General features: G+C 52.1%; 1 long non-coding RNA gene across 1 annotated transcript; it reads left to right on the top strand.

Annotated features, from left to right (window-relative positions):
• The first annotated feature begins 2,840 nt into the window (after positions 1 to 2,840).
• On the top strand, positions 2,841 to 10,550 carry LOC129397540 (uncharacterized). The gene is made up of 3 exons (XR_008625025.2): positions 2,841 to 5,256; positions 5,727 to 8,186; positions 8,919 to 10,550. It is a non-coding gene; the product is annotated as an uncharacterized LOC129397540 (long non-coding RNA).
• Positions 10,551 to 10,940: the final 390 nt, after the last annotated feature.

Genomic DNA, 10,940 nt, shown 5'->3' with positions numbered 1-10,940 from the left:
TTAGAACTCTATGACTCTTCCCTACAATGGTTAATGGTGAACTTCAGTGGGGTGAGCCATGAGTGCATTGACTGTTGTGCTAGTGGTGCCTAGCAGGGGCTTCGCACACTGGGGGAAAGAGGCTGCTGCATGGTCACCATGGCAGCTGTGTCAAGACGGTCACCCTAGAAGGCTCCAAAAATAACAGGTAGATTCTGTCCATGACTTGCCAGGGCCCTGTCCTGTGCCCTGGAAAGGGAAGGCAACTTAGAAATTTTTATTGCTTACCTTTAGATGCTGTGGACTAATGTGCCCCTGAGCACCAGCCCCAAGCCCACCAGACTGAGGCTCTTGAGGTGTGGAGTGGATTTTCACAGTGCATGGGATTCTGGGAGGAGCCTTCAAAGATGAATGGGAGGCCTCAAGGCGCACTCCTGGTGGTGTCCATGCTGACCCTCCCTGACCAGAGGACTTGGAGAAGGCAAGGTGCCTGTGATGTCAAGAAGTTCCTGCGAGCAGCAAGTCTCCCGTGCACAGCTGACATGCCCAGCTGGGCCAAGAGCAGCCGGGTGGCAGAGGAGAGAGCTTCCCAGGACAGCCTAACCCCTTTCCCACCATTCAAATGGAGGGAGAACCTCCAGGTCCTGGAAGCATTGGGAATAAGTTTCGCTTCCATTCAGAGTATTTAATGAGCGCCTGCTTTGGACCAGGCACAGAGCAGACCAAAACCTCTGCCCCTGTGCAGTGCACACTCTAGTGATAGGAGAAACCCACTTCTCCTGTCCACGCAGAAGGCTCACCCTAAGGGGCTGTGTCTCCCCTGCAGCCGAGGGAGTGGCTGAGTGGACACACAGCGGGGTCAGGCTGTCAGGAGTGCCTTAAATAGCAACCGGCTCAGCCAGTCACACTTTCTCAGTTACTGATATTTTTTTAAAGGAATCTTACCTGAAATCCCATATAAACAGTGTTTTATTACATACCATTATTTGCTGCCATTTGTCGCCTTGACTTATTAAGGCAGTTTTGATGAACAGAGTCTCGTGCCAATCCCAGGCATCTGGTGCCTTCCCGTATATCAGGGTACTCAGTCTTGGCATTATTACCATTGGGTCCAGATAATTCTCTGTCGTGGGGCTGCTCTGTGCCCTAAAGGATGTGTAGCAGCAACCCTGGTTTCTACCCACCTCATGCAGTTAGTAACAACTTCACTTGTGAAAACCAAAAAGACATCTCCAGACACTCAAATGTCCCTGGGGGTGGGGGTATGGGAGCAAAATCGCCCCTTGAGAACCACTGCTGTCTACCTCCATTGTGCAATATCAAGAAATCCTGTTTTGCATGGTGAAGTACTTACAATTGGTAAGATGCTTTTATTTTTATTATTTATTTATTTATTTATTTTTGAGATGGAGTCTCACTCTGTAGCCCAGGCTGCAGTGCAATGGTGCGATCTCGGCTCACGGCAACCTCCACCTCTTAGGTTCAAGCAATTCTTCTGTCTCAGCCTCCCAAGTAGCTGGGATTACAGGTGACCACCATCATGCCCGGATAATTTTTGTATTTTTAGTAGAGATGAAGTCTCACCATGTTGGTCAGGTTGGTTTCAAACTCCTAACCTCAGGGGATTCACCTGCCTCCGCCTCCCAAAGTGCTGGGATTACAGGCTGAGCCACTGCACCTGGTCTAGTTTTATTTTTATTTTATTATTATTATTATTATTTTTTTTTTTGAGATGGAGTCTCACCCTGTCACCCAGGCTGGAGTGCACTGGCGCCATCTCGGCTCACTGCAACCTCCGCCTCCCAGGTTCAAGCGATTCTCCTGCCTCAGCCTTCCGAGTAGCTGTGATTACAGGCGCCTGCCACCATGCCCGGCTAATTTTTTGTATCTTTAGTAGAGATGGGGTTTCACCATGTTGGCCAGGCTGGTCTCGAGCTCCTGACTTCATGATCTGCCCGCCTCGGCCTCCCAAAGTGCTGAGATTACAGGCATGAGCCACCACGCCCAGCCCCTAGTTTTATTTTTAATCAGCTCTCCTGATGTTCCCAGGACCACCTCTAATTAAATAGGAGTTTTATTCTAAGTTCTTCTCAAAAAAAAAAAAAAAACAACAACAAATTAATGCAGTGGCCCAAGTTAATGTGTTGGTAGTTTTCAATATACTAAAAATTATATTGAAATGTGTTACAAACGTAACACATTTGTGTGGGTGTGTTGTATTTATTACAATTTTGAATAGCAAAATCATCACAGTAAAAAACATTCAAAGTAAATGTTGGCAGAGCCCCTGGAAGCCCTTTGGGAAGAGGCTTGGAGAGAAAGAGAGAGGATTTCATCAGGGTCACAGGTTAGGGCAGGAGGGCAGGGCCTTGCAGGCCTCTCTGCCGTCCCCAGGCCTTTCAACTTCCTCAGACATAGCCTAGAGGAGGCAAAGAGGGTGTGTGGAAGGCTCGAGGCCTCTCAAGACAGGGGCCGGGGTTGGATTGAGGAAAATAAAGACTAATTCAGGTGGTGAGCAGAAGGAAAGAAAGGCCCCTGGCCTCACGCAGTGCTAAGAGCGGGCCCATAATCTTGGTGATGCAAGGCCAGTAGGTTAAACCCAGAATAATCATAATGAAAACAATCTGTTTGCACCATTGGATGCTTCCAGAAATTCCCGGGAGCAAGTCCAAGATGGAGAATCCCAGCCGGAAGTGCTGCTGGTTGGAACTGAGAGGGCGTTCTGGGACCCGGCTTCTAAGGACAGGGTGAGGGGTGCCGGCCTCCTCAGGGGAGCAGCTGCCAGGGGAGGGGGGCAGTCTGCAGGCTGCAGAAACAACAGCTGGCTTTCATGTTCTTGAAAGAGCAGCCCTTCACTGGAATCCATTTGTTCTCTCTTCTCTGAAATTAGAAGCCGACTCCAGGGCTTGCTCCTCAGGAAATCTGCCTGAAATGCAGTGGGACAGCTGACCACAGGTCCCTCCTCACCACACCCCAGGGGATCTATAATGGACACAGTAAAACGAGGCAAAGGCCTGACAGGGGGCCTGGCTATCTGCTAGCTGTCTCTTCAGCCGCTGGGGTGGTTCTCGGCGGGTGCCTGGCTAGGGACTAACAGGATGGAAGTGAGAGGTGACAGCATGCTGGCAGTCCTCAGAGCCCTCGCTTGCTCTTGGCACCCCTCTGCCTGGGCTCCCACTTTGGCGGCATTTGAGGAGCCCTTCAGCCCACCACTGCACTGTGGGAGCCCCTTTCTGGGCTGGCCAAGGCTGGAGCCCACTCCCTCAGCTTGCAGGGAGGTGTGGAGGGAGAGGCGCCAGCAGGAACCGGGGCTGCGTGCGGTGCTTGCAGGCCAGCTGGAGTTCCGGGTGGGCGTGGGCTTGGCGGCCCCGCGCTCGGAGCAGCCAGCCAGCCCTGCCGGCCCCGGGTAATGAGGGACTTAGCACCCGGGCCAGTGGCTGCGGAGTGTATACTGGGTCCCCCAGCAGTGCCAGCCCACCGGCGCTGTGCTCGATTTCTCACCGAGCCTTAGCTGCCTTCCCGCGGGGCAGGGCTCGGGACCTGCAGCCCGCCATGCCTGAGCCTCCCACCCACTCCATGGGCTCCCCTGCGGCCCAAGCCTCCCTGACGAGCACCACCCCCTACTCCACAGCGCCCAGTCCCATCGACCACCCAAGGGCTGAGGAGTGCGAGCACACGGCACGGGACTGGCAGGCAGCTCCACCTGCAGCCCCGGTGTGGGATCCACTAGGTGAAGCCAGCTGGGCTCCTGAGTCTGGTGGGGACGTGGAGAGTCTTTATGTCTAGCTCAGGGATTGTAAACACACCAATCAGCACCCTGTGTTTAGCTCAAGGTTTGTGAGTGCACCAATCGACACTCTGTATCTAGCTGCTCTGGTAGGGCCTTGGAGAACCTTTGTGTCCACACTGTGTATCTAACTAATCTGATGGGGACTTGGAGAACCTTTGTATCTAGCTCAGGGATTGTAAATGCACCAATCAGCACCCTGTCAAAACAGGCCACTCGGCTCTACCAATCAGCAGGATGTGGGTGGGGCCAGATAAGAGAATAAAAGCAGGCTGCCCGAGCCAGCATTGGCAACCCGCTGGGGTCCATTTCCACACTGTGGGAGTTTTGTTCTTTTGCTCTTTGCAATAAATCTTGCTACTGCTCACTCTTTGGGTCCACGCTGCTTTTATGAGCTGTAACACTCACCGGGAAGATCTGCAGCTTCACTCCTGAGCCCAGCGAGACCACGAGCCCACCAGGAGGATTGAACAACTCCAGACGCGCTACCTTAAGAGCTGTAACACTCACCGCGAAGGTCTGCAGCTTCACTCCTGAGCCAGCGAGACTACGAAGGAACCCACCAGAAGGAAGAAACTCCGAACACATCTGAACATCAGAAGGGACAGACTCCAGACGCGCAACCTTAAGAGCTGTAACACTCACTGCGAGGGTCCGCGGCTTCATTCTTGAAGTCAGTGAGACCAAGAACCCACCAATTCCGGACAGAAGGGCCCAGGGAGCATGGAGTGCAGGGACGCTGCCGGCTGCCTTTCACCTTTCTCTCCTTCCCTTCCCCACGCAGTCAGTCTGGGGAATCCCATTCTTTTCTTTTCTTTTTTTTTTAATTTGGAGATGGAGTCTCATTCTGTTGCCCAGGCTGGAGTGCAATGGCCCAATCTCGGCTCTCACTGCAACCTCTGCCTCTAGGGTTCCAGCGATTCTCCTGCCTCAGTCTCCCAAGTAGCTGGGGTTACAGGCGCGTGCCACCACACCCAGCTAATTTTGTGTTTTTAGTAGAGACGGGGTTTCACCATGTTAGCCAGGCTGGTCTCGAACTCCTGATTTCAGGTGATCCACCCCCCTCGGCCTCCCAAAGTGCTGGGATTACAGGTGTGAGCCACTGCGCCCGGCCTGGGGAATCCCATTCTTATGATGTGATCACCCAGTGTCCCTGTGTCAGACCTCTGGTGCCAAGAGAGACCTTAGAGATCACCTGATCCCACGCCTTCATTTTACAGATGGAGGAACTGAGGCTCAGGGAGGTGATTTTTCCAAGGTCACCTGCCTAGGCTTCCTGGAGCCAGCTCTGTGCTCTTCTAAAACCACCACTTACTTTCCAATGGAGGGAGGTGACGTGTCGAGCACCTCTCACCTCTATTAGCCAGCCTGGTGTCTCCTGAAAAGCAGCGAGCATGTGCATGTGTGCACTGATAATATGTACCCCTGCAAGTCAGAGAGGGCACGTGCACACCTACGCGTCTTTGCAAACTGCTGGACATCATCTGCTGGTATGTACCCTAGTTAGGTGCTGAGACTAGGGTGAGGGCCAGGGAAAAGGCTGGGGTTGGGAGGCGTGAGTGAGCACTTAGATTCAGGAAGTTGTCAGTAAGACTGAGGAATGTCCTTGGGGGTCTTTGACTGGGGGTGGTGTTGAGTCTGGGTCAGACAGGTCAGAGAAGTCAGCCCAGAAAAGGAGGCCCATGAAGGACACTCCAAATGTTCATTGGAAGAGGGGCTTTCCCCAGGCAGAAAGAACAGGGCTGGGAAGCTAGAAGACAAGAGGCATGTTTGGAAGACAAGAGGCATGTTTGGGAAATGTCCAATAGTAATAGACTGTGGACCAGGGTTTATTGGGGGAGCAGATAGCTAGCAGGTATTTATTGAGCACTTGCTATATGGCAGATGCTGTGCTAGGTGCTAGAGACAAAGAGGCTTGAGTTGAGAGTTCTTCATGAGTGTGTTCTGTTCATCTTCCCAGCAGATGCGGAGGTCCTGCTCTGTGACCCACACTCTGAGCTCTAAGGAGAAGGAAACACACCCACACCCACACCCTTGAGAACTCACCACAGGGAAGAGTCCACCGAGGCAGACCCAGAACGGAGTGTAGAGAGCAATGGGAACCGCCTGGGAATTGTTCTCAATTGTGTCCTCACACCCACACACTGACCTCCCGGGGCTCTGCGGCCAGCCTCCCTGTGCCTTCCTCGCCCCGGGGAGAGTCTGAACTCCCAGAATGTGCGTGTGTGCATCCCCTGCCCCTGCAGAAGACTCTCAACGGATCCAGCTAAGAGTCACCAGCCCAAACGCAAGCCCAAGTCTTGGCGTGACAGGGGCATTCAGCACTCACAGTTTATCTGTGGAGAAGAATCCCAGACACTGGGTTTCAGAATCAAGGGCACTAGTGTGGAGGAAGTCTCCATCAGCCCTCACCTGACTCCTGGCGCTGTGGGTCCCTGAGGGCCCCAGGCAGCTCACCAATTCTCTGCTTCCCATGGATGCTTGTGGTTCCTGGCTGACCTCAGTGTCTCTCCCCAGGGTAACAGGACTAGGGGAGTCTCCCTTCACAGTTTGAAAGCACCTTAGTTCCTCCTACTGTCTCAAACCTCTCCATGGGCGCTGGCAGACCTGCTATGGTTTTCATCCTACAGATGAGGCTCCAGAGGCTTGAGGGCGAATGGTGCTCAAGGGTGAGGTCTCTCTGAGGCTGGTGCCCTCCCCACACCCGGGGCACAGCCTGACAGCTTTCCCCCAAGACCCCACTCCCTTCAGCCACTGGGACTTCCCTCCCGACGCAGGCCATGTGTGCCCTGCTCCTATGCGGCCGCAGGACAGGTTTCCAAAAACCAACGGCAAAGTTTCCTGAAAGGCTCTGGCTTCCAGGAGTCTTGGCAGGGCTCTGCCCAGGAAGCAATGAGCTGGCACTTTCCTGGCTGTGTGCTTATAGCTGACCCTGGCCTCAGAGGCCTTCCTCTCCTTATCAGGAAAGGATGCCAAGGAGGAGGGAGGAGGCTCTGGGGAGAGTCCAGGCCTTTGTGTGAACCATCCAAAGGGAAGTGGATGCTTCTGAGCAGCCCTGCCCGGCTCTGGGCCTTGCCCACCCTCATCTTCAGCAGGGCTTTGGCACTGGAAAGAATGAGCTTCAGCTCCTGAGCCTTGCAGGAGTCAGAGGTCAGCACATTCCAGGGCTCAGCCTTTCCGCCTCAGTCAAAAACTCTCAGCAGACCAAAGGCCTGGGCTACAGTCCACTGAGAGTTTTTGACCAAGGCAGAAATTCTTCTCCACAGATAAACTGTGAGATAAACTGGGTGGGGACATCAGCAGCCTCCTCTCTGACGGGCAAAGCTCTTGGGGCCTGCCATGTGACCACCCAGCCTGGACTCCCTGCCAACACACACACAAAACAAGGCCCCTGCTAGACCCCAGTGCCTGGGCCCAGCTACTGGGCTGGCTTCTCTGCTGGTGTCCAAGGCTCACAGATTCCTGTTCTGCTTTCCCTCCAGACATCCTCTCTGGTCTTCCTGGTCTACCCTCAGGCACACAGGCCTCTCCTCCCCTTATGCCTCTGTCAGCTCTCTCCTCTGCCTGGACCGCTCTCTCCTCATCCCTCAGCCCCAGCTCTCCCCTCAATCCCTGGGATGCCTGTATGGACCTCCCGGAGGGCTGGTCCCTCTGTCCCACGTCCTGGACTTCTCTGCAGCACTCCTCATGGCCACCGTGACTCTTTGGGGGTGATCCGTTGACTCACTCCGGCTGCAGGAGGGCTGGGACAGTGCCTGCTGCCTGTGTGCTGGCCAGACACAGTGGGAGTGCCCACCCGTGCTTACTGGGGAAGCAGAGACAATGGAATGTTTTAGCAGGATTGGGGTCTTCAGAAGGTACTTCCATGAGGTCCTGCATACAGCCGGGGTAGGAGGAGGCAGTTTAGGGCCTGGACGATGTGGGGCTGACATGAGAGAACAGGCCAGGGTAGGGTGCTGGGCAGGTGGGTCAGAGGGGCAGTCGTCCACCTGGTACACAATGTCTTATATATGTTTGCAGGGGTGAAAAGAGACCTGTTCAGGGGCGGTGCCCAGTGAGGAGACCCTCAAACGAGAGGCAGAGTCCCTCAAGCCTTTGTACAATGCCACCAAGGGTGCTGCCCCTTCTTCAACAGAACGTCCTCCTTGCAGGGAGGCTGCAGTGGGTTCAAACCTGCTCCTGTCTTCTCTCTGTAGCCTCCCTTTCCTCATCTGTGAAGTGGGGATGATAAGAGCTAACTGGCAAGGTTATTGGGTGGTCAGCTGAGGGAAAGTTCTTGAAAGGTGTTACTGAATCAAACGTCATTTTGCTTTTTCCTTCTCGCAGAATCACAGGCCAGAGGTGAGAACTGGAGAAAGGGAAACTCTCCCAGTCCCTGAGAGTGGTCATTACAGACTGGGAAATCGCCCTCCAGCTGATGGTAAAGGACTGCAAATCCTATTCATGTGACTCAGGGCCTCTGGTGTGCCTTCTGGGAAGAAAGCAGAAGAGGGTTCCTAACTGTAGAAGGGAAAACTTTCCCTTTATTTTTCCAGCCACGTGGTTCAATAAGCATGTACAAGCTCTTACCAGGGCCAGGCACTGTGTGGGCACCAGAAACATTAAGATGGAATGACACAGGTCTGCCCTGGAAGAAACATTAAGATGGAATGACACAGGTCTGCCCTGGAAGGGCTCCTTTCCAGGGCTCAGGGACTCTGTGACTCCTTTTGGGGAGCAGAGTTGTGGACAAGAGTGCATTTTTCTAGAGAGATGGTCCACAAGCCATCCAGAGCCAGCCTCTGTCTCCAGGTACCCTTGATCCTTGGAGACCTCCCTCAGGTCCTGGCTTTCTTTTTGGATTCAGGATTTCCCTGTGTTCCCCAGGCTGGAGGGCAGTGGCTTACTGCCACCTCCACCTCCTGGGCTCAAGCATTCCACCTGCCTCAGCCTCTCAAGTAGCTGAGACCACAGGCACACACCACCAGACCCATAGAACTTTTTTATTTTTTGTAAAGACAGGGTCTCGCTATGTCTTTACATAGTGAGGTCTCGAACTCCTGGGCTTAAGTGATCCACCCACCTCAGCCTCCCAAAGTGCTGGGATTACAGGCATGAGCTACCACGCCTGGCTTAGTTAGCCCTGACTTTCAATTCCATCTCTGTTCTCCAGGACAAGCTGTCTCTGCAACTCCAGGCTCTTCTGGAAGCTGCCACCAATGCCTTTTCCACATGGGGAGCTGCTTGAGGTTCCTTCCACCCTTAACTCAAATGATGACAACTCCAGCTTTTGGTTACTCAGGCCAAACTCTCAGAGTCATTCTAGACCCTTCTCTTTCAAAATGTACACCCAATCTGTCAGCCAGTCCTGTCAGCTCTATTTTAAAATATATGCAGAAACTAAACGATAGTGGTAGAAAATAGATTCGAGGGGCTTGGAGTGTGGAATAAGGGGGATACAAAAGAACAGGAGAAAATTTGGAAGCTGATGGGAATGTGAAGTATCTTGACTGTGGAGATGGTTGAGTGGGTGTATATGTGTGTCAAAATACAATAAATTGTACACTATATGTGTGGTTTAATATGTGCTAGTTATGCCTCAATAAAACTGTTTTTTTTTTTAAGTCAGATATTTTCAGTGACCTCTGTGAGACCCTGGACTAGTTGCTTCCCCTCTCTTAGCCTCAGCTGCTCAATTAGTGAAACAGGGGTCTCTAAGGGACCTTCCAGTTGGGTCTGTGTATGCCCACCATGACTGTGCTCCCCACATCTCAGAAGGAGCTCCCCTCCTGGGGTGGGGGGCAGTGGTACTGTGTGACCCAGATTTCTTCCAGCACTCTTCTGAGCTCAGCTCAACCCAACAGCCTTCCTGCAGAAGTGGCTCAGACCAAGTTGAGAGGTTAGTTGGGGAGAGGGGGATGCCAGGAAATCGGGCTAAATCCTGTAGGAAAAATAAGTAGGTGAGTAAATCCATGGCCCCACACTGCATGGGCTTCTCTTCAGGCACAGAAAACCTCCAGGGAGCTGGAGAGGAGCACAGGGATCTTGATCAACACCTACATTTGACAGGTGAGGAAACTGAGGCCCAGGAGAAGTCTTTCTTTTCTTTTCTTTCTTTCTCTTTCTCTCTTTCCTTCCTTCCTTCCTTCCTTCCTTCCTTCCTTCCTTCCTTCCTTCCTTTCTTTCTTTCTTTCTTTCTTTCTTTCTTTCTTTCTTCCTTTCTTCCTTTCCTTTCCTTTCCTTTCCTTTCCTTTCTTTCTTTCTCTCTTTCTTTCTTTCACAGGGTCTCGCTCTGTCACCCAGGCTGGAGTGCAGTGGTGCGATCTCAGCTCACTGAAATCACCATCTCCTGGGTTCAAGTGATCTCTGCTTCAGCCTCCTGAGTAGCTGGGACCACAGGCACACACCACGACACCTGGCTAATTTTTGTATTTTCTGTAGAGACAGGGTTTCGCCATGTTGGTCAGGCCGATCTTGAACTTCTGGCCTCAAGCAATCCACCTGCCGTGGCCTCCCAAAGTGCTAGGATTACAGGCATGAGCCACCATGCCTGGCTGAAGTCATTTTTCAAGTACACTGAGAAACCAAGCTGGAGTTGATGCAGGAATGCAGGTTGCTGGACTCCTAATCCACTACTTAAATGTCACCTTCTCCTTGAGGACTTCCTGACCACCCTGTATCATATTGCAACTTTCCCTCACCCCCAGTATTTCTGATCACCCCTGCCTTGCACCTGTATTCTCCATAGCACTTTTCACTTTCTAATATGTAACATAATTTACTCATTTATTATATTTATTATTTGTCTCCTCCTGGTAGAATATAAGCTCCCCAAGGCTAGGGACCAGTGTGTGTTTTGTAAACTGATTGATCCTAAGCATCTGGAGTAGCCTTCAACAGTGCTTAGCATAAAGCTATCTTTAATAGATACTTATTGAATTAATAAATTTATCAGAGACCACTACCCTGCAAAGAACAAGGGATTCTAACTTACTCTTATCTGAGTTCAGTTTACCCCTCCAGCACTAACTAGCTGCTTTATTTTACCTCCTTATGTTCCCACTTTTTCATCCACAAATATGATTTCACTGGACTACTATGAGACATAATGCAGATGAAGTGCCTAGAAGAGTGCCTGGCCTACAGCAGTGGACTCGGGCTAACATCAGAGAGCAGCAACTTTATTTAACAAATA

Source organism: Pan paniscus, chromosome 2 (genome assembly GCF_029289425.2).
Source record: "Pan paniscus chromosome 2, NHGRI_mPanPan1-v2.0_pri, whole genome shotgun sequence".
NCBI lineage: Eukaryota > Metazoa > Chordata > Mammalia > Primates > Hominidae > Pan > Pan paniscus.
Note: the sequence above shows the minus strand (reverse complement) of the source record. Positions and strands in the feature narration are given on the sequence as shown.